This window comes from Diadema setosum, chromosome 12, assembly GCF_964275005.1.
Source record: "Diadema setosum chromosome 12, eeDiaSeto1, whole genome shotgun sequence".
Taxonomy (NCBI): domain Eukaryota; kingdom Metazoa; phylum Echinodermata; class Echinoidea; order Diadematoida; family Diadematidae; genus Diadema; species Diadema setosum.
The window spans coordinates 4,093,314-4,116,840 of NC_092696.1; the positions used below are offsets into that span (position 1 = coordinate 4,093,314).

Genomic DNA, 23,527 nt, shown 5'->3' on the forward strand with positions numbered 1-23,527 from the left:
GTTAAGAGCGCCCTCTATATCGAGTTCTTCTATTGGAAGCCGTAGAAAGATACGCTATGACTACCTAGTGAACCACCTTGCCGTGATTCTGATCCATCGCATAATGATTTTTTGTTAAAAGGATTTGAATACAACATTCAGGATCAAATGTTCTGAGCCTGGGACATTTGGCACGATATTGATAATAATTATGATAATTGATAATAGAATTTATTTGAAAGTGATAACACAGTGTCGCAATTCCTGGAACGATCTCGCCCCACTGAATGTGAAAGGCCTGCCTGATCTATTCAACATGCATTTCCATCCTCTCCGTCTGCAAGACTGCCACAACCCAACCACTTCTCTGAATCAACAGTACAGCTCTAGAGTCTCGACTTCGTCTCAGGGCGTTCTGTTGAGAAATCACCTATGTGTCAATAATTTTAATCACACTCATTGTTATTTTAACCATACCGCATCGAGGCAGCCGATATATATTTCTTTACAACACAATTATGGTGTAGGGTGTATAGTCAATTTTAAGACATGCATACAGTAGGATTCGAGTTTTTAAGATTCAGTTCAGTAGAAATTTATTTAATTTTTCGACAAAACATAACATAATACATTCCATATCATAAGAAGCACATTGTAAGAAAATTTGCATAACGATCATGAGAAATCATGATACACCATTGTTATAACAAAACATTGTTAAATCACCTAGGCGAACAGTTAACGTACTGTATGAAAAATAGTCGGATGGACCTATACTGAACAGACAGCCTTTGTGATATGCTAGTCCTTCCTAAATAAGTAAGTCAATACAACATACTATAAGTTCGGAAGCCCAAACGGAGGAAAAAGAAAATAAAATGTAAGTAAGAATATAAAGAGACACGATTGAAATACACAGACAACAAAAGACACAATTATATACTATGTAGACAGTCACCTGCAAATGTTTATCGGGAAGTGGTTGTGCTATGTGCTTTTCAATATGAAAAAGGAAAGGGAAATGAATTTTGGAGATACATTAAAGAGAGACAACACTACACTCGGGAATATGAATGTATAAACAGAATAATAGGGCACTGTGAATTCTTCATGTGATAAAATTCCTATTGAGGCCATCTCGATTGTATGGAATTATATAAATCACTTTAAAATAATTTTCTTGGCTTAATTTTCTACTAAAGAATAATATTCATTTCTGGTCAGTTTTTCTGTTTGTGTTTGTTAAAAAATGAAAAGCTTCATCACTACGGTGATCCCTCGCATTTAACCCCAAGTTGATTTATCCTACTGGTTTATGCCAGGTTCAAGTGTGTACGTGTGCGTCACGCACAAACACACTGCTATAGCTTCTGACCATCCGATCATTGAGAATTTAGGGTTTCTGGGACAAAAACTTAACTGGGGCCTTCTATAGCTCAGTCGGTAGAACACCGGGCTAGCAATCCCGAGGTTTTGGGTTCGAATCCCGATGGAATCCCATTTTCTTTGCTCAATTTTCCATAAAAAAAAAAAAAAACTAGACATGCACACAGAAACGTCTACACCAATTTCTTTTTTCTGAACATTGAAAAAAAAAAAACACTGTTAAAACAAGAAACCTCCATCTAATGCACACTGAGTATAAGTAGTTAAGAGTGGGTGACTGATTAAAAAGAAATGATGATTTCAACATGTATACAGTAGCAAACCAAACAAAGATGTCCTCTGAAGTGTAGTATGATAAATGACGAGCCCCTTCGCAAGACACCTTTTATATATTTCAGAGTGTTGTGAGGTAAGATCCTCACAATTAAAACTTTTTTGTATGTTTAACAGGGACCTACATGTACTTCAAACTTTGCATGGTGAACTTAATTGGGAGGAAAGGTTTGCGGTAACATGTTTACGTCGTGATTTGATTTGATTTGATTTGATTTGATTTGATTTGATTTGATTTATTTATTCTCTGTATGCCATTTTTTCAAATACATCAACTTTCTGCAATTTCATTAACAAAGTACAAAATACCGGTAGTATACTTTATACAATTTTCATCATTTTCATCAATTATACAATACATCTGTAGTATAATTACATGAGTAACATGTTAATAATTTGCATACAAAACGATTGTCAATAATAAGCACAGCGCTTGACTGTTTGGCAACTGATAACAAATAACACTAAAATGAAGAAAAACAAGAGGATCCAACATGGTGCTCGTGGAATAAGGGTTAGAGAGAGAGAGACAGAGAGAGAGAGAGAGAGAGAGAGAGAGAAGAATGGAAGGGGAGGAGAATTTCCGGATGATAAAAACCTCCGGATACTAGTCTCGCCAGATCAACTCGACATACTTTTATACCTAGACACATACATACATGCACATACTGTATTTATACTAATAAATTACAGTGATGTATTCACATAATAAGTGTTGTTTTTGTCATGTAAAAGTTACATCGAATGAGAAAGAGAGAAAAGGGAGAAGAAGAAGACAAAAAGCAATCATCTATATACATAGCATAAATTTCTACGTGCCCTTTCAGGGCATGACGTTATAGTGAACCATGATTTGCCCGACATAACATGAATAATGAACAACAGAGAAGGAATGAATCCCAGTGGATCAGAGGGCACAGTGTACTGCGGGTGCATCCGCACGTGCAGAGACTCAGAGAGAAAGAAACATAACAGATACAACAATGAACTTAGAATGAGTCATCAAGTGTTTCTGCAGAAAGTATCACCGGTACTAGCTGTGAAATCAACATTTTCTTTACTGCTTTTTTGAATGAATGAATAGACTTTGTGTTACGTAATTCAAGTGGAAGTCTATTCCAAATATCTGGGCCAGTATGTCTTACGGATTTGTTTGCTAGGAGTGTTTTGGGGTTACTCAAGTGTACATCCATTGCTTGCCTTGTAGGATAGGAATGGATTTCTGAGTTCAGCTGGAACATATCGATAAATGAAGAAGGTAATAAGTCGGTATTAAAGCGGAACATCAAAAGTGCATTTTGTACAGTGTGGATGTCGTTCACCTTTAAGATCTTAAAGCAGAAGAAAGGGGGATCTGTGTGATCATTATAACCAGCATTTGCATATATACGAATAACTTTCTTTTGCAATTTTAATATAGTATTGTTAGCAGACACCGAGTTTGCCCATATTATATTGCAATAAGAAATGTATGGTAGGATGAGTGCATTATAAAGCATAATCAAAATATCAAACTACTATCAAAAGATAAACAATGTTTGAGTTTACAAGTGATAACAAGGACGGTTGCTTGGTCCTTGCCAGGGATACATACACATTGTGTTGCCGCAAATTTTTCCCCTCGAACCCTTTTTAATACTATACAAAAATTATTCGGCGAAAGATGTTCTAATAGTACAACAGCACATCGTTTTCTACATGCTTGCAATATTCTGCTAAACTACAAATACATAAAAATGTCAAACAGTCTTGCCACGAAATTTCACATAATGAAATTATCAATCGTTATACAAATTTCAATACATATACTATGACAATGACAACTGTGATAAAAACTTCGGAATCTACTTGGATGAATCAGTTTGATGACACGAATGTGAGTTTGAATGGTCTGGGTGACCCGAGTCAGATATGACAGGAGTAAAGACTGGTATTGCATTCGCCGCGTATTTCTATGTGTGAAACGAATGTTGTGCGGAAATTCATGTGTGCAATGTAATATTTTATAATTATCTTTGCGTCACGCCCTCGTTCTTCATCTCCCTCGAGGCTCAATAACGTATTGTATTTTTGTTGTTGTTCATAAACACAATAGCATGTCATCAGAAGCAATTCGACGGTCGCTTTATAATCAAAATAAAGATGTTGTACAAAATGTAGAATACAAACTCATGAGTTCATGATAATAATATTATGTAACTTTCTTACATCTTTGGGAAAGTATTGGCATCGCTTCTTGATGTAAAACGTTTTCGTATGAATTTTGTTCCCACAGGTGGACACGTCCGAACAAAGTAAAATCGGTAACGTCTTTCAACTTATTGCTCTTCTTCACAAATTAATTGTTTAGTACGCTGCCTGTGCATGTGTGAGGGTGTGCGTGTGCGTGTGCGTGAGTGGGTTTTTTTTCTTCAGTATACGTACCTTATCATGGAGCTAGTGACTCTCTGTTTACACTCTTGCTAGTTGATCGTAATCCTGCTCCTTATAAACAGAAATCCTATCGTGCTTTAGTCATTAAATTCAAAGTCTTTGATGAAATAGTATGCTACTTTAATAGCACGCGAAAAAAGAACAATCGGCAATGGAAATGCGTTAAACGCAAGAGTGGTCAACAAGGTATATGCTTTAGCCAATAAAGAGAGAGAGAGAGAGAGAGAGAGCGAGAGAGTCTCCACAATTATGTATTTTGTCACAACGATGGAGCAGTGACTCAAAATGGTATCTCTCTTATTTTTGTTTGTGGGAGCTTTCTAAGCGTTTTCAATTTTCTCCAGTATACAGGTGCATGCCTCTATCAAATCAAGCTACCCCTCAGATCTCAGTTGCAAATTTTTCAGGTCAGTGAGGCTCTCTGAGACGGGTCACTCATTGCGTGGTTTCCATACTAGAAAAAATTCCTGCAATATTTCAGCTCCATCTCCGTTCGTACTCATTATTGTCCCTTCTCGTTTTCTTCCCCGGTTTGAATGTCGCGTCAATGTCCTTTTCCGAGTGCCTTTTCCTTCTGGTCCATTATGTCCAGGTTATCATCTTTTTCCTTCCCTTACCCCTTACCTCACTTCTTTGCCTCCTGCCCCCCCCCCCCCCCCCCATTCTGCTTCGGTTCTAGTCCCCCAGTCTCTAAAGGAATTTTGTGACTCTTCTTTATGTCGTTTAACTTTAGTTATTCCCCCCCCCCCTTGGTTTCCTTCTGTCGCTTGTTTTCTTCTTCCTTTTATATGCTTTCTAGGTTTTCCTGGTCCTCTGAAGAAGCCAACTCCTCGAATGGTATCATATTTCCAGAGCTGTTTGCCATGTTTGCCTCAGATTTGTCCGGAGTTTGTATGTTTTCTTGCGCAGAATCATGGTATTTTTCTTGGATGCTCTCGATTTCTGAGCCGCCATCATTACTTGGTATCTATTTTAGAGTGAGAGAAAATTGAAAGAATGGCCAAGTTTACTATGGTTATTATCACTTGTAAATTCAAATAATTTATCTGTATCATATAAGGTACCTTGGTTTACGCAAAAATCGTCAACATTGCTAATGTGTGGGGTTTTTTTTGCACATTTTACGCGAATATGCAGTATTGCATGTCGTCGCTCAACATAACTTACTCTTCACTGCTTACACTGTCTGTAATATCTGAAACTGAAGTTAGCAACCTACTTTTTGCTCAAATCTGAAAGTACCACAATTAGAAAGCTAATTTCATTTATATTTTGAGATGGCAGCAGCGCACGTCGAGCAGATCGCGAAAAGTGAATGTTTTGAGCAAATTATGCAAGTTGACGTCGATATCAGTGCTTCTCTGTAAACCACGTCACACCCGAAACTAGAGATGAGTGGTTCTAAACCATCCTATAATTATGACAAAGTACTGACAGAGTTCCTTTATCGTCATACCTCTTTTATTTTTTTTTTCCATTTCCAATACATATCTTCAAATTCATACTAAGAATGTACTTGCTAATGTTGAAATTGAATACATTTCTCTATAATTGAAGGGATATTATGTCTTTATGTTTACTGATCGTTTTTTTTTTTTCGGAAGTTACAAGCATTACATGGTTACAAAATATTTGTGACCAGCTACAACAAAATGGTCCTAAAGTCGCGCACGGTCAAAGATGTGAAAATCGAGTTTGAAGTCAGAGCATCAAAATTGGTCAAAACATACGATTTTCTGAATTTGACATATTATTAGAGTCTGACATGTCTTCTAACATCTGTCGAAATTTTGAAGCAAAATGATGAAAGGAAAGACCAAAAAATAGCGCTTTTCTGGGCCATGTTTTTTGGCGTTTCAACGAAGCAGAAGCTGGTTCGAACATTTGGATTGAGCGCCACAGATAGGTTCCGCCCCTAACAACGACCAGAGTGATCTCATTGATCAGTTTGCTGCTTGCCGCTAACCGAAGCGTGAAGCTCGCACACTCCCCAGTCGACTGGTGTGTGGTGGCGGGGTGCGCTATGCCCAGCCGCTTCTCCTGGAATCCTGGTCACTGATTGGTCGGTGAGGAGACCGGCGACGCTGTGTTTGAATGAGCATTACGGGGTTTGCTAGGGCTAAAGCCCCAGTCACATAATGCTCTGCGTCCGGCGTTACGTCCAAAAAGTCATTTTTTCCGCGGACCCCCGCGGATCCTTTGCCGTCACCAGAAATTTGTACAATTCATGCGGGCCAAAAATGCGGGCGATACGGACAGATACGACCAGATGCGAATACTTGCGTCCACTTGCGGATATTCTTACGAATTGGCACATAATAGTTCTGAACACTTGCGGAGAGTTGAGGATATTTTCTGATAGTTACGGATAGTTACAGATTGTTACAGATAATAATTATGGACAATTTGGTTTTCTCTTACGATTCCTGCTATTAAGTCAGTGTATTATGACAGCAAGGTTATCACATTTTATTTTATTTATTTATTTATTTTATTTATTCATTCTCCACTCATGGGATGGATTCCCTGGTCAGCTAAAAGCTGGTTTTCACAGGGCTCCAACCAAAATACAAAACATGCCATCAGTACAAACAACAAATCAATCAATCATATACAACTAAAATTACATAACAAGCCAGAATGGCATGAGCTATACAATTTAACTAAGGGGGAAAAAAACCCCTACATACTAAGAAATTAGAAACAATATGATATAATCAACATCAAAAATCGGGGAATGGGGGTGGGGGATGGGTGAGAAAAATCGTTCTCGTACAATCTCAAATAATCTACTAATTGCGTTGACTCATTGTCCTGCAAAAATGGGTATGTCGGGGCTGTGATATACGTAACGTTTGAATGCTTCAATTGATACAATTGTTGAAGAGGGATAATTAAGCTCATTCCAAAGTTTGGCCCCTCGATAAGATAGGGACCGTTTACTACAGTTGGTCTTCGGTTGAATGAGTTTCAATTTGGATGGGCCGGACCTTGTGCTATAAGCAGTCTGTCGAAAACAAAACATTTGATTTAAATAGGGAGGGTATAATTCATGTAATGAACGGTACATTGTATATGCTAGTTGTTTAGCCCATTTTACATGTAGCCGATCTAATTTCAATGTATCATACAAATTATCAGAAGGATGCATATAATCCACATTCGTAACAATACGAAGTGATCTATTTTGCAGTATTTGTAATTGCGAAAGGTAAGATTTGGAGGAATTTGCCCAAACCGGACTACAATAATCATTTTGGACTGTCTTACATTGTATACTGGGGAAAACTGAAATTGTATTACGTACAAGTTGTGAAAAAAATCGTAATCCTTTAATTTGCTTTACAATAATAAAAGATTTATGAAATTTTGAACTTGAAGTTTGAATTTTTTTGTGCAACTCAAATATGAATAAACGTCATAAATGTAAAGAATATGTTGTGACCGTGCATCACAAAACGAACAAAAAGTCGCACACACTGATTTGTTTGAGGATTGAAAATAGGTGAAATGGGTCAACCGAGCCGATCTTGACCTGGCTACCCTGGGTAAATAAGGCTTTATCATTATTATTACTATTATCATTATTATTATCATTATTATTATTATTATTATTATTATTATTATTATTATTATTATTATTAATTTCAGTTTAATCTGATAATCCCCTCATTGTTGTTACTCCGGTGGTTTCCATCCTGTTTTTTGTCCCATTCATCGCACAACCAGCACGGCTTGATAAAGATTAAAGGGGGAGTCTTTTAACTCGGACATTGGGGCTATATAGAAGGTATTTGAGCTCACTAACACGATTCTGGCGTTTTTATCCACCAAAAATTGCTCAGTAACAAGAAATCGCTCAAAATGTTCACTGATTTGGGAACGCCCCCAAAAATTGGCAGCTGATTGGCTTATGCGATTTGACGTATGAGGGGGGAGACCCCGCGAAGCCACCGAGTTCGTCTAATGCGTTGGCAATGTAAAATGAGTGAAACTTTATCTATTTTTAAATCAAGATTTAACCAGTTCTGACAATCTTTGCGTCCCAAAAGTGATTTGAATATGTTGTTTAGACATTTTAGTAGAGGCCCAGTGACGCCACTGACTTTTTTTTGAACACTTTACCCATGATAATTGCCTTTTTGGATCCGGTTTACGTTTGGAAAAAACTAGATATTTTCTGCGAGAGAAAAAGACAGGTAGACGTACAGACAGCCGCTTTACTGCTGACCGTACATTGTGACTCTGTGTGTGTGCATGGATGATAACAACAAATTTCAACTGGAGACTGGATGGCACTCTAATTTTTACGATAACAGCATACCTTGCTAGCTAGCTCCGCGGAGATAGCGTTGCATTAGCTATATACACGGTAAACAAGCTGGTAGCAGTACGTGGTCAACAAGACAGTGTTCTCAATATGGATTCAGACCTGAATTCGCCTTTCTGGCTGCTACCCCCACCGAGATGATGAAGGCGAAGGTAAAGCAGCCCCTCGTCAGCTCCAGCTCCAGCCCCACGCAACCCTAAATCTAATCTGTATTGAGTTTATCCCGCCCGTAGCCGTACCGTTCTGGAGTATATGAACCCGACTCTTCACCTCCCGCCCCCGGGGCAGTGGCCCGTGAGGATGCTGCTCGAGGAACAGGGTGATGGCAACGAGCCCGCGACGAGGTTGGGACTTGGAAGATAATAATTGGTAACTATCATTAGTATCAAGTACGCTGAGAGTCTAGATAGTTCACTCTAACGTTAGGCCTAACGTTAATTTTTACAGAATGCAGGTCGATTGGGGTCGGAAAAATCAAAACAGAATTTTGTTTACAATACAACATTAACGTGAAACTGGAGTGGAAGAGGGACATCGGTAAACGACGGTATGAATTGAAAGGCTATGCACTGAGCTGGCGAGGCAGATGTCATACTTGAGCTCTCATATCTCTCGATCTCATTCATAATGTCACAAGGACAAACTGATTTTTCAGATCCCAATTTTTTTTCCGCATTTAACAGTATTTCACTTGAGTCCTGGTATAAACTTTGATGTAATTCATAGTACTGTACCTGTATACGCATGTACCCGGTATATAAGGAGGTCATTTCTCTGGCCCAAAGGACCTTCCTATCATGAGGTAATCGACTGGTAAATTCCAACCAAGTTTGTTTCCACTAGGCCCTCCTACTACAGTTTCACATGTAAATTGCCGAGCACAAGACAAGTTATGAAAGGATAAGTGAAAAACTGCTGTTTGCAATAAGGTACAAGTGTTTGCCGGCCATACCATAACTGCAATTTCAATTACTGTATGTGGCTGGGCTAAGCAGTGGTTTGAAGAGTCTGGTATCAGTGGTAACCTCTCTGGCAGTAGGGGTTCCTACAGGCCTAGTCATGAACGATATTTTGTTCACACTTGCCTAGAACTCAAACAATGATTTCACTAATGACTAATAGGCCTATAGTCTAAACCTCATTGTGTGACAGTGCAGTACATACTTCAAAACACCAACTAATAAACACAAAGAAGGAAATAGGAATGTGTTGTTCGTTATGTTTCTTCTTTTTTTTTTCATGTTTTCTTTGTTTTCAGGTGCCTCTGTCGCAGCTGTGTTCCCACATGACCACTGCCAGGGAATCCGTTTGCTGCAAAGTGACAGAGCACATAATGGACAAGATTGAGAATTACGGTACAACGAAAGACATTTCGATGCTCCAATGCGCTGTATTATAGCACATCCAGGTTTCTCAACTGTGGGCCTCGATGAATGGGTGAAAGAAACTGGAAGCTACCAGGACACCCAACAGTAGGCCTATGGAGAAGGTGCTTGAACAAATGCTGCAGATAACAAGTGAGTTTGTTGGGCACATTTAATTCCCTATTTTATTTTCCAAATGTTGCAATAAATATTAGGCTTTTTTCATATCCCTGATAATTTCCTAATGAATTTTGTGGTGTCATTATACGATTCTACGTAATCAGTATTATGAAAGATCCATTCACATTGTGTAATTTTATTCCTGTTCTCACGATTTCTAGAGTAACACTTATGTAATGTATTATCAAATTTTAGTCCCTTTGCATTCCATTGCATTCCATTTCATTTCATTTTTGTTTCAATTTCAGGCAGTCAATACATGTTTTTATACATGTATTTTATCCTGCCATTATACAGTCGTCCCCCAAATAATGACTACCATACCCCATGGGTCCCATTTACATTGTCTAATTTAAATCCTATTCTCAAGATAAATTCCTAGATGAACACATGATGTCATATAATAGGATTATCAAATTTTACTCCTTTTGCATTCCATTTTGTTTCACTTTTGTTTCAATATCAGGCGATCAAGACATGTTGCATACCGGTAACTGGTGAGATGATGCTGGACATTTCTGGGCCAAAATGTGAGAGTCCTACTGCCATGTTCTGCTGTTAGAAAAATCTGATAAACTCATCCATCAGAAATAGTGACAGGCTTTCATTTTGCACAGGTTGTAATAAGACTGTATATGCAGCACTGATATTGGGTGTAGAATGTGACAACTTGTCACATTGCGATCTGCTTAACGGGAATGTGGTCACAGTGTAGAAATGCATCAGATAAGTTTGTACATTGCAAAATGTCACATGTATACTTTGTCAGACACCTTGTCCATTACCGGTATGTTGGGTATACTGATGATATGCAGCGTCCAACACCAACTCATCAAGGCACACAGCTGAGAAACATGCTGTTGGACTTCAGCCTCTCTGTACAAATGATCTACAGTACATTGTATTTTATTGTAATTTATTGATGCATGTTCAGTGGAACCTCAATATTATAAGCAGTGATATGACAAACTGTAGTTATAACAAGATCTTGATATACAGGAGTGATATCTCTGGTCCCATAATGTACCTCATTATAACAAGATTCGACTGTATGTCAAATGCACTCTTGTCTCAATTCTTACTCTTACTATGCTCCCCCTCTCTCTTTTGTAATGTAGATCTACTGCATGTTTTAGCAATTGGAAAATGACACTTTCACAACCATACAACTGAAGGTAATTTTGATTGTGTAGAATTGACATGTTGAACAGCTATGTTGTCAATCATGGTCACAAAAAACAAATAACGATCTAATACAATTAAGATGCTGTAGCCTTTCCGGCAATAGCTTCACAGCCTCTATTTAGAGAACAGGACCAAGTCTAGTTACGAACTCATTGAACTGGAATGTAGCTGGCTCATATAGTAGTTTTCTGTCATGAACCAGTATTCATTTGTCAAACATTCCTTCCAGCTGATTACACCAATTATATTTTGTAAGCAAATGAAAAAAAAAGTGTGTTGTGTTTTCTATATGTAGTTGGAGCGGTTGTAGTAATACAGTACATGCAGTATAAATTCATCCTTATTAACAAAAAAAGATAAGCTTCATACAGACACATGAAAATGCACAAACATACACATATACACACACCCTCAGTACACTCATGCATATCAGATACAAACACACACCAACATCAGACACACATAGGATGAATATATCATTGATATATTTGCCCTATGTTTGTCTGATGTTCCCCCTCATGGAATGGATAGAAATATTCCCCTCATAGATATATGTACAGGTAAGATTTATATGGCATGAATGTATATGTATGTGATTTGCATGTTGGTGGGAGTGTTCAAGTGATGCCTGTTTGAAGGTGTTTGTGGGTATGTGTGTAGTATGGCAAAGGGTGTGTGTGTGTGTGTTGATGTGTGTACAGATAGGAGACCAAAGAAAATTAGTAAAAGGGAGTGAGGAAAAGTAGGGGAGGGGTATTGTACTTACAGGAGTGAGATTGTAAAACCCTACCAGTGTGTTATCTCCATATCCTAATGTTGGAACAAAATGGGATTTATTCCACTGGATCAATGGCAGCTGGTCAGTCAAGCACGCATGAGTGACATCCACATTTGACATCAAATCAGTCCGGAAGAGTTATCTTTTCCACATACATACTGTATATTTCATATCAATATTATGAGACATTCTCATGTAACATTGAATCAAAAGCTTTGTGATTTCTTCTTCACTATACAGAAATCTCTACAGAACTCAAATTTAGGATAGAAATAATATATGTATTGCAAGTGTACATATACAAAACAATACAGGTGAGTGATGTTATTCAATCTTTCACACATTTAAAAATGTGTACAAATGTGTGAATGTATGTGAGCATATGTGCATGTGGGTGTTTGCTTGTGTGCACATTTTCAGAAGTACCTATCTGCATGAATAATTATGAATGTCTGAGTCTGAGTGACCTAGCAATTGTTCTTTCATAAGACCCCTGACACCATATTCATAAGAAAAAACAATGCTTAACTTTTAATGCTTGACTTCAATGATTATGTATGGAGAACTACATGTATAATAGATATCAACAGAATAATTCCCCAACTAGACTTAAGCATCGCATTATGAGTGCGGATTCTCCCTGTGGATGCATTCCAGATCTCGGAACTTGAGTACCTGGGCCTAAGTCTGCTTAAACACAGATGAAGATTATGTAAAATGTTAATGCTTAGAACACATCTTGTTCTCCTTTTTCATAAATCTGTGAATCATATACCAAGAGTAAATTATTGCATTTCTTCTCAAAACTACATGTATATACAATTTTTTTCAATCCCTTTTGAGTGTGTTGTGTTCTATAATGCATGCACATCTGATTCTAAATTATCTTGTCAAAAATATCGATATTTGATCATAAGAGTGATGAGCTCTAATCTATAACAGCAAACATGCTATGATAAAACCATAGTAAGGGACAGCATTCATGTAGAAATCTTCTAAACTTACCATTTTAATACAACACTAAATATCTCTACAGAATAGTGTTAAGAATGCAAGCTCATCTGTCCATAAATATGGTCATTTATGCTTTAAACATCAACAAAAGAATACACAGTTTTCCTTTTGTATCCACATGACTCCTGTATTGCAAATGAATTATGATTTTGCTATTAAAAGGACAATATTCAATTGGCAAAGAAATGGTCTTTGAAACACTATATCAAGTTGGCATCATATTGTTTGTGATGAAATGCTACATACATGTTATACAGACGGGACACAACAGTAACCAAGGTGATCTTATCTTGTCTTTAGATGATCACTCATGAATAGAGCGCATAAGAATGCTGGGTATGCATAACAAAATTTTGAGTGTTTGTATCCAACATCTGACAGAAGAACAGATGAAAAAATCATTCCACAAAAAATTTGTATCATATTGTACATAATATGAACTTCAATCTCAATTTCAAGGATTCCTGAAACCATCACATCATTTGTCAGGTGCAAATTGTCTCCTGTGATATTCAATAACTTCCTCCCTTGGATGACACACGATGGCACTCACAAGGGGAGGCGCTGAAGGCTGGCAGGATGCAGGAGTTTTGTCATCGTACTCCACAACAGCAGAAAGGACATCATCAACATGTGCTGTAGAAAATTCAACAGAAAGAAACAAAGGGACACACAAAATAGATGGAATTAAGGTGTTTGCATTGGTTATTAGCAACAAAGTCCTTGAGGTGTCATGAACAGAAACCATCATTTTGATAATGACATTAAAAAAATCTTTGCAAATTCATATCAAAATTGGGGTTTGTCCTCCTCAATGCAAAGACTTGATTTGAGAATGCCAAAGTAGAAATTGGTCATGGAATGTGGAGTGTTGGTCTTCGGGAATGGAAAACTGACTGCCTCCCTTCTATGACTTCTGATTAGTGGAACAGGCATAAGACCTGCCCCTCCACCCCCCCCCCCCCTAAAAAAAAGAAGAGAAAATGTATATCTTGACCTTTTAAAATTGATCATTTTATGTGTACTCAGTGGTCAAGAAAGCCATGCTTCTACAAAGACAAACAAATAATAAAATGTGTAGTTGACAAATTGTGCCATTCTAATATTTTTCTCTTCATTGTAATTGGTCTTGTAACGTGAATTCATTTTCTTCCAATATTGCATAAAATATCTACGCCATTCTTTACGAACCTTCACACTAGAAGACCCAGCCTTGTATTTCGGCTTCACAATCTGGTAGAGCAGATCACCTGTTGCACCTCGAGCTTGCCTCCGGTCTGGATTTGTGTTGCACACTGTAATGCAATGCTGCCAGCTGAACCCTGTAATTAGTAATAGCATAGAGAGGATTGAATTTAAAAAAAAAAAGTCTATGTAGGCCTGTAAGAACATGGTTAACTAGATGCATGTAGGAACTCTTGGGAGAAACAAATACTGTTAGTCACAAATAATAACTGCCATTAGTACTTCCCCACATTCAACATTGTAACCAGGGCAAGTGAAATTGTAATGACGACAACTGAAAATAAACTACTGCAGAAAGTTCCTTGTCTGATTGGAAAGTGACTTTTTTTTTTGTACATGTAAACTTGAAATCACATTACATTAGTCAACTAATATGGGAAACATTTTGGGACCTTTTAAAATTGATCATTTTATGTGTACTCAGTGGTCAAGAAAGCCATGCTTCTACAAAGACAAACAAATAATAAAATGTGTAGTTGACAAATTGTGCCATTCTAATATTTTTCTCTTCATTGTAATTGGTCTTGTAACGTGAATTCATTTTCTTCCAATATTGCATAAAATATCTACGCCATTCTTTACGAACCTTCACACTAGAAGACCCAGCCTTGTATTTCGGCTTCACAATCTGGTAGAGCAGATCACCTGTTGCACCTCGAGCTTGCCTCCGGTCTGGATTTGTGTCGTACACTGTAATGCAATGCTGCCAGCTGAACCCTGTAATTAGTAATAGCATAGAGAGGATTGAATAAAAAAAAAATGTCTATGTAGGCCTGTAAGAACATGGTTAACTAGATGCATGTAGGAACTCTTGGGAGAAACAAATACTGTTAATCACAAGTAATAACTGCCATTAGTACTTCCCCACATTCAACATTGTAACAAGGGCAAGTAAAATTGTAATGACGACAACTGAAAATAAACGACTGCAGAAAGTTCCTTGTCTGATTGGAAAGTGACTTTTTTTTTTGTACATGTAAACTATGAAATCACATTACATTAGCCAACTAATATATGGGAAAAATTTTGGGGCAAGAAAAAAAAAAAAGATATTGAAGATTTCACTTGTCTAATGACAAATGGGCAAGTGAAGACAAACAATAATGCCCAGTCCTAGATCAATTCAATCTAATAATTTGTTTTGGAACATACCATCCAACCATTCGGTTACTACGTACAACTCTTTAGAGCTTTATTGGGGAAGCAAGGCAGTCCCACTCGAAACGCCAGACAGAGCTTATCAACCTATCTAAACCGTGAAACTGTTAGTAAATAATATGATACTAGTAGAATATTAGCAATAGGCCGAGGCCATAACCAGACGCCGTGCGAACCCCGTCCCGATTTATATAGCAACTGGGCTGTGTATAGATCTAGTTACGATACTCATATGATAGCTAGAGAGTCGTCTATACAGAACATACCCGATTCTATGTCTATAGATCTAGAGATTAAGAGTGTATACATTGGTCTCGTGTTTCTATCTCGACTCTATAGAGTCGTCTAGACCGTAGACGCTATACAGAACATACCCGCTTTCTCTCCAGCTTCAGAACTGCTGATCCGCTTTGTTTTTCAGCTCTCTGACGATCGATGGGATTGGCTTCCAGTTCCCAGCTTGATGACAGGGATAGCTATGGGCTGTAGGATCCTCTTTTTGGGCACAAATCCTAGCCGAGTATACAGCCCCTCCTCTACTAGTTTACTAGCCCGACCAGACACTGTTACGCTATGCGAAAACAGCGTCTGACACGCACGGCATGCAGCCTCGAAGTGAGGAACCTCAACACAACTACAAAACTTAGGAACATGTATACTTTTCTCCTTTAAACAGAATACTTTACTCACGTTAAATGCTACAGAAGAATAGTTCGCCACACTGGGTCCATGGAGACCACTTGCGATAAGTCCGTGGAACAAATAAATGACACTTTCTGGCGCAATTCCTGACCGTCGGGCTTCGTCGTTGCAGGATTCAAAATGGCGCCTTGACTTATGCGCATGCGTGACCGGATGTGCTCCAGAGCGAGCGCGTGTGCGTTGAAAGTGTCGAACAAACCTTGGCGTCTGCGACACAATAACCCAGTACAGTTTATAGCTGTATACCTTATACTAGTAACCGTGCGTACGCTGCTTGAAAGGGCATTCACATCACGTGACCACCCGATATCTAAGCTTGGCCTGGCGTGAAAGATTGTGTACGGTGTGGACATGCTGGATATGATGATCAATTTCGGTAAGTTTCATTACGTACATTTGAATATATATAGCATCAGATGTAGAGTAAATATTGAAGAGTATACTCGATGAGTTTGAGGTGACAAAAATGATCGTAAGTATCAAAAGTCAAAGCTATCGTGATACGATTACGTCGCCTCTCCTAGTGATTGGTGGTCGCGCGCGTACAGCCCTGTCGCGACGTACCATGTACAGCGACTGGGCTGTGTATAGTTACTAGTTTACATGTACTTTAACTTGGCTCCACTCCTCCAAGCGATCACTGCTTACGAGGCTGTACAACCTGACGACTATAACGTTGAATAGAAGAACCATTCATCGCATGCATCCCACTGGCACTGCACTGCACTGCACTGCTGGGCTCGCTTCAGCAAATGAAATGAGTCTCAAAACCCAATTCTTTCGAATGGCGTCATCTTTAGCCTAGGGAAGTTGTGCAGACTTACACCCATCTTTTGTGTCTTTGCTGCGGTGACGACACACCTCCACGGCATTTTCTTGAAATATTTTCTCTAACTTTCCTACAAATACACAAGACTCACTGCACTGTGAAGTACGGTATACGGCGAGACAGTCGGCACTATGAATACCCCCTCGTACGTCAAAGTGTCACCTGACAAGGCACGTGACCGGTCCTTGCTTTTTCTGGGGGCGTTCCCGACTACCCGAAAAATGAGCGATTTAGGCGATTTCAACTGAGTTTTTTGAAGTTCACAGATCTCGTTGAAGAAAAGCATATGCGATTTCTAATAGTATTGACACAGTATTTTCATATGATCATGCATTATAAAGTTAAAAGACTGCCCCTTTAAGCGCTTGAATTTACACTGTACTTCAGAGCCTCTTTTCTCAGTTTACACTTTTTCTGAGTGTGTGCATTCTTTCCACTATTTAGATAGGTTAGGAGAGTCCATTTGATTTGAGTAATACATCATTTTAAAGCTTAAAGTCTGCTCTTTCAGAATATGCTCTCAACTAAAATTTCATGTGTGGCGACTTTTTGTGTGTTTTGTGGTGCAGGGTCACATATAACATCACTATACCACAAAGAAAATAAAATATAGATCGAAAAGTTAAACATTAGAGTGAGAAAATATTACTTGCAGTCATGGAATAGACAAACTGTGGTTACGCTGTCGTTGTTCAGCGATATTCATGACTTACTGTCTTATGTTAAGGAGATATTTATGATAAAGCAATGCTTATTAAATTTACAGAAAAAAAAAAGATATCAAAACTTTCAAACACCCCTCCCACACCCAAATACAATATCAAGTCATCTCTTGAAGTAATGTATTTTCTGTTTGAATTTCTTGTATGCATGTCATTTTGTAATGCGCAATAAAGTATATTATTATAGTAGCTGCGCAATATAAATATCCTTTTTTTTTATTATTATTATTATTATCATTATTATTATTATTATTATTATTATTATTATCAAAAAAAATGTAATACACATTCGATGGAGCGTAAAGTGCATGGGTAAGACTACAGAGAAATACTAAATTCGTTCTCATTTTATATAGTTGCCCCTGTCCCACACCTTCCCCGGCCAGAAAAGTGAATAAAATGCTATCACCCCATCCCCTACCCAAAATATTGCTTTTTTCGAAAAATATACATTCGAAGAGTACAAGAAAAAAAGTTCAGCACCAAGAGTCAACCGATGTCATGAGTATACATGGTATATGGGTGCCACTTAAAATGACCAGTATGTGGGAGAAATTTCATAATTTGACCATGTAGTTCTGCCTCTCCACCGCTCCGACTGTGTTGTAGTATTCCTTCATGTAAAGGCGCTGCAGCTTGGCAACAGGAGTAGTGTGCCTTCCCACGAGTCTCTGTGTTCCCATGCGAGTGGAAAACGGAAAACGTCGAAGGACGTAATTGTCCGCAACATCCGTAGCTGTCCGTAAATATCCGTAAGCGGAGGAAACTGTTGTGATACGTTAACTTGCGGTTAATTTCGGATACTTACGGTGGACGTAAGCGAACGCAAACGGACGGAAGGTAAATTTTTTTGCGGATGGTCTGCGTCCAAGCTACGGGTAGCTACGTTCAGTTACGGATAGTTACGATTGGTTACAGTTACTTGCGTAAGTTTGCGTCCGTGGCGTCCCTCTGCAAAATTTTGAACATTTCAAAATTTCGCAGGTTCGGCGACGTCATTTTGCGTTTCTTTACGGATGAGTTACGGACAGTTACGTCTACATACGTCCCTGCGGATGCCTGCGTCCACGCTGCGTCCCCCTGCGTCCACTCATTCGTATCTATCCGCGGCGGACGTAATCCATCGTAAAGCACTGTGTGACTGGGGCATTACCTTCTATTGTCCGGAGGTGAATACTGACTTGCGTGTCCCTTGGTCGTGATTGCATCGCAAGGAGAATTTTTAGGGCGCTTTTCTCGAAACAGTGATTTCCCAGACGCGTCGACATGCTCTCTTTTAAACATCGATATCTCCGCAGCCGATTATTTTCATAAGATGTGTTATATATCAATTTAAAGCAGAAAGATTAGGGAATTGTGTTATGCAATTTTCAAATAATTGATCTCGCCCGACTTTAGGATCATTTTGTTGTAGCGGGTCACATCGGGCTTTCTTTCTAATGAACATTAATGGAAAGTATACAGCGCAATGTTGATGTACTTTCACCATTTTTCTCATTATATTTTTCTTTTTCTTGTTTATCTTCACTGATCACCATTACAGTATTGATAAAAATAATTGTACTGTGTTAACACTGCCAATCCTATTGGAATTTTCTGAAGTATCCTGAACAAATTAAAGCATGCTACTGAAAATACTATCTCAATAGACTGGGGAACGTCTTAATATACAATTAGATATAAACCAATCTACTTTGGCCGACTATCGCTACAGCAAGTACTTGGTACCAATAAGCTGTAATTCATTTTGAAATCGTTGTTATTTTAAAATGTCATGTTCGTACCTATTGTGACCTGAGGTTAAACGATTTTAAAGCTGTCTTAAGAGTATAAGCAAGATGTGCAATGATATGAAAATCCCAAAGGTGAGTAAAAAGCCACGAGCCAAAACTAGATACTGTCTTCGTGCAATATGATAGACAAATCAAAACTAAGTTGGGAATAAAAATGGGCGCATCCTAATTATGACAGCAGTGCAAAGTAGATCGAGTGAGATTAGACAGGGTTGTCAAGACGTACTAGTGTCAGAGATGATGTCGTCATCACATAAAGACACAATCAGTTACAGTACACACTCTTTGCCGAGATGCACACACACACACGCACACACACACGCATGTTATAAGCGATAGAGTTGCTAGAGGAAATGTTTTCAAGTATGTACAGTTTTTATCGGATCATTTGATTTGATTTGATTTGATTTGATTCCCCCCCCCCCCGGCTGTTCCACTAAGTTATGCTATCTCATCGTTAATAAACTACTTTATGACTTTTGAATAAAATACTTTATGACTATTTATGCTTTAATATGATTGATGACATAGATCACAATATGTACAATACCTCTGTGCCTCCTTGACAGTCACCCAGCACCTCGCTTTATAACAGCTTGCCATTGATAGTGATGCACTCGACCTGTAGCATGAAAAGCAGAATGAAAAAAAAAGCACATGTTTTATATCGATATAAATATTTCTTGATTTTCTCTGAACGACATTACTGCACACCGAATATGGATTGAAACACGCGTTCTTGCTTGTATGGAATAACACATCCATGCACACATTTGATGCAGAATGTTCTCATTCTGATAAATTTCGTAAACAAACACTTCGATTGATTGTCGAGTGTCTGGACGGATTGCGACTACCCTTTACTATGCAATATGTCCCCCCCCCCCCAAAAAAAAAAAGAAAAAAGAAAAAAAAAAAAAGATACAATCTGATTTTTGCATTGATAACACCCAATATGATTAACCTATCTAGATGCTGTTTCAGGGTATTAAGATATAACATCTTAGCTGTATTTTGCAGAAAATCCCATTCAATTTGGTTTAGCGGCCACAGAGAAGTGTGGATTGTTGTACAGCATGTCATGAATCTGATTCTTCCAAGTTTAGCACTTGGATGCTCTTGGAACTGCATATAATTATTGATGTGTAAACACAATAGACAGAACTTGGAGGGAAGGGATTCCTGACATGCTGCAAAAAAATTATAATTTCTCTTTGACCCCTGAAGCACATTGAATGGGGTTTTCTGTAAGATGTGGACAATGACTTATAGTTTCATACTTGTGTTTCTGTGTTTTTGTGTTGTTGTGTTGTAATTGTGTTCGGATTGATTGATTGACGGTACAATGCCAATTGATTATTTTGGGGTTTTTTTTTCCGTTTTTAATATCAAGTCTCACTGACATTGGAATTGGGGATGTATACGATTAAAATACATCTATTCGGATTGAGGAATTTCGGAATCCATAGCTACTGCAAAGACATGACTGGTATTCTTTAAAAAAAGTCGAGTGAAAATTTTTCACTCTTCAAGGAGTGAGTAACAGAAAACAGTGAGTTTAGAGTGACATTTGAGTTAGTTATGGGTGAAAATGTTTACTTGCACTCATTTTTGAGTGCCCTAAGGACTCACTCGAAGTTTTTCGAGTGATCCTTAGGTCACTCCAAAATGAATTAAAATGAACATTTTCACATAAAATTTACTCCAATTTCACTCTAAACTAACTCTTTCTGTTACTCACTCCTTCAAAAGTAAACATTTTTCTCTCGATTTTTTGTCGAGAGCAAAATAACTTTCTATATCGCTATAAATATAACTGATGTAACCCCCACCCCATTTCTAACAAGACAGTGTTGTGCAAATTGCGATGACTGATTCTTACTTTACAGCGTGAAGCTTGGGAAGCAATAGTCCAGACGGATGTCCTTGGCAGGTTAAGCCAATTGAGATCGGCACGTTGAAGATGGGGCAGACGACACAGAAATTTAGCCAAGTTTACTGCTGCTGACTCTGAGACGAGTCCCCCCTCTTGCATAATAGAATATATGTAAAATTCATGGATCTGTAATAACAGAAAAAAAAATATTTACCTTTTTTTAAGCAGAGGACTTGCTTTTTTCAGTTTTTTTTTTCTGATTATTTAGTTCTTACGCTTTTCCTTAAAAAGAAGATTAGCAGATATTAGTTTCTAGCGTGAAAAAGAAATATCGTCACTTTGTAGATTAAGGAAACCCAATATTGAACACTGCAACGGAACAAAGCATTTCGATATAGAATTTGATGTAATACAGGTTACATTCCATATAAATGTAAAAAGGACTGGTGAATGACGGCAGCATAAAACATTGGAAAGCCTGGTACTGTTTATGACTCGGGGTCAAAGCAGCTTTTATGTTACAGCATCTCCATCTACATTTAAACAGCCATCTCCGGTAAAATGTAATACTTATAATTGTTACCGTAATATATTAACGTTATTAATCCGGCAATCCCGTAAACTTTATTATATCCATAAAATAGAAAATATTGTGGATAATAACAATCATCTTTGGCAGATTATCAATAAATAGTTAGATAAGGAGACAGTTACTACTACTGTAATCGAGATGAGGGTGAAAATATTAGTGAGTCACCAAAAAAAAAAAGGCACATATTTTTAATACTTACTTTGTAAACGTTGGTTTGAAACTTGCTTCGAATATAGATATTGTTAGTGACAGTTTTACTTAAACTCTTCCTGCTCCCTCAGTAAATGCCTCATTTTTTCGGCAAATTAGCCCGTATGAAGTTGTTAACATTGTACAATCTCTCAAAGGTAGTAAGTCAACATGACATGATGGAATAATTAGGGTAAACCTTTTGAAAAAAGGTTATCAATATCATTTCTACTCCTTTGTGCTATACACTTAATTTATCGCTTACCTCGGGTGTCTGCCCCAATTCTTTAAAAGTAGCCAAAGTATTACCAATTTATAAAAAAAGATGATTCATCGGTCGTGTCTAATTACCGGTCAATATCGGTTCTACTAGCAATATCAGAAGTTATAGAGAAAAATAGCGCTTTGCCGTCATTATGAAATTTTTAGTTAGTAATAACATGTTTGTATTAAATCAGTATGGATTTAGAAAATTTCATTCAACGGATCAAGATATTATTCAACTTATTATTCAACATATTGTTTGTCACGTAAAGAACATATTATTGGTATATTTGTGGATCTTAACACAGCATTTGATACCTGTAGATCACGTTATTGATTAAAAAACTCTGTCATTATGGGGTGCGTGGTAATACTTTATTATGGTTTGTAGATTATTTTGAAGAATAGGCAACAATGTTCCATTTCGAACTACTGAGTCACAATTACTTACGATTAAATGTGGCGTTCAGCAAGGTTCCTTCTTGGGACAGTTATTATTCATTTTATACGTAAAGGATTATTTACTTAGTATTAGGCCCCATTACTAAATTTCACACTTTTTTTGATGATAGAGGAAAATAAAACAAAACAAAACAAAAGAAAATAAAACCCACACACTTGGTGAACGTATGGCACATTGACACTCAGGTCGTGCACTCTCACATCTACTGCATGTGGCATCTGACACCTTGGAAATTAGAATCACTGGGAAAGAAAAATAATCATAATGTAATTTCGTTCAATTTAATGAAACCGTCGCTGTGTTAGTTTTTAGTGTGACAAAACAAAATCACCTTAAAATAATTCATTCAAATCCAGAAAGAAAGAGAAATATTGTCATCATTTGTCTATTGTTGTTTTTGGGCCTGTTGTGGTACGATGTCCTTGTGGTCCATTTTCTTATCCCTTCCTCAAGAAGAAACAAAAACAAACTGTGACGGAGAACCGTAATGTGCCTTGGTGAAACCAGGGTGGGGTGGAATAAAAGTGTCCATTCGGGATATGAGAGTTGGAGTTGGCAAACATGGCGTGAACAGTTGCAGTCATTCGGTGCTGATCCAAGAATGTTTTGTCGGTGTATGACAGTTGTTATGTCGGTGCTGACGGGTGTTCTGTTGGTGCATGACATGTGGGGAACATGTCCGGGAAATGAACATACAAACAAGCCGTCTTTT

General features: G+C 37.8%; 1 long non-coding RNA gene across 1 annotated transcript; it reads right to left on the reverse strand.

Moving 5' to 3' along the window:
- Positions 1 to 11,919: 11,919 nt before the first annotated feature.
- Positions 11,920 to 14,917, reverse strand: LOC140236371 (uncharacterized). The gene is made up of 3 exons (XR_011901771.1): positions 14,814 to 14,917; positions 14,174 to 14,304; positions 11,920 to 13,618 (listed from the first exon to the last, which is right to left on the reverse strand). It is a non-coding gene; the product is annotated as an uncharacterized lncRNA (long non-coding RNA).
- Positions 14,918 to 23,527: the final 8,610 nt, after the last annotated feature.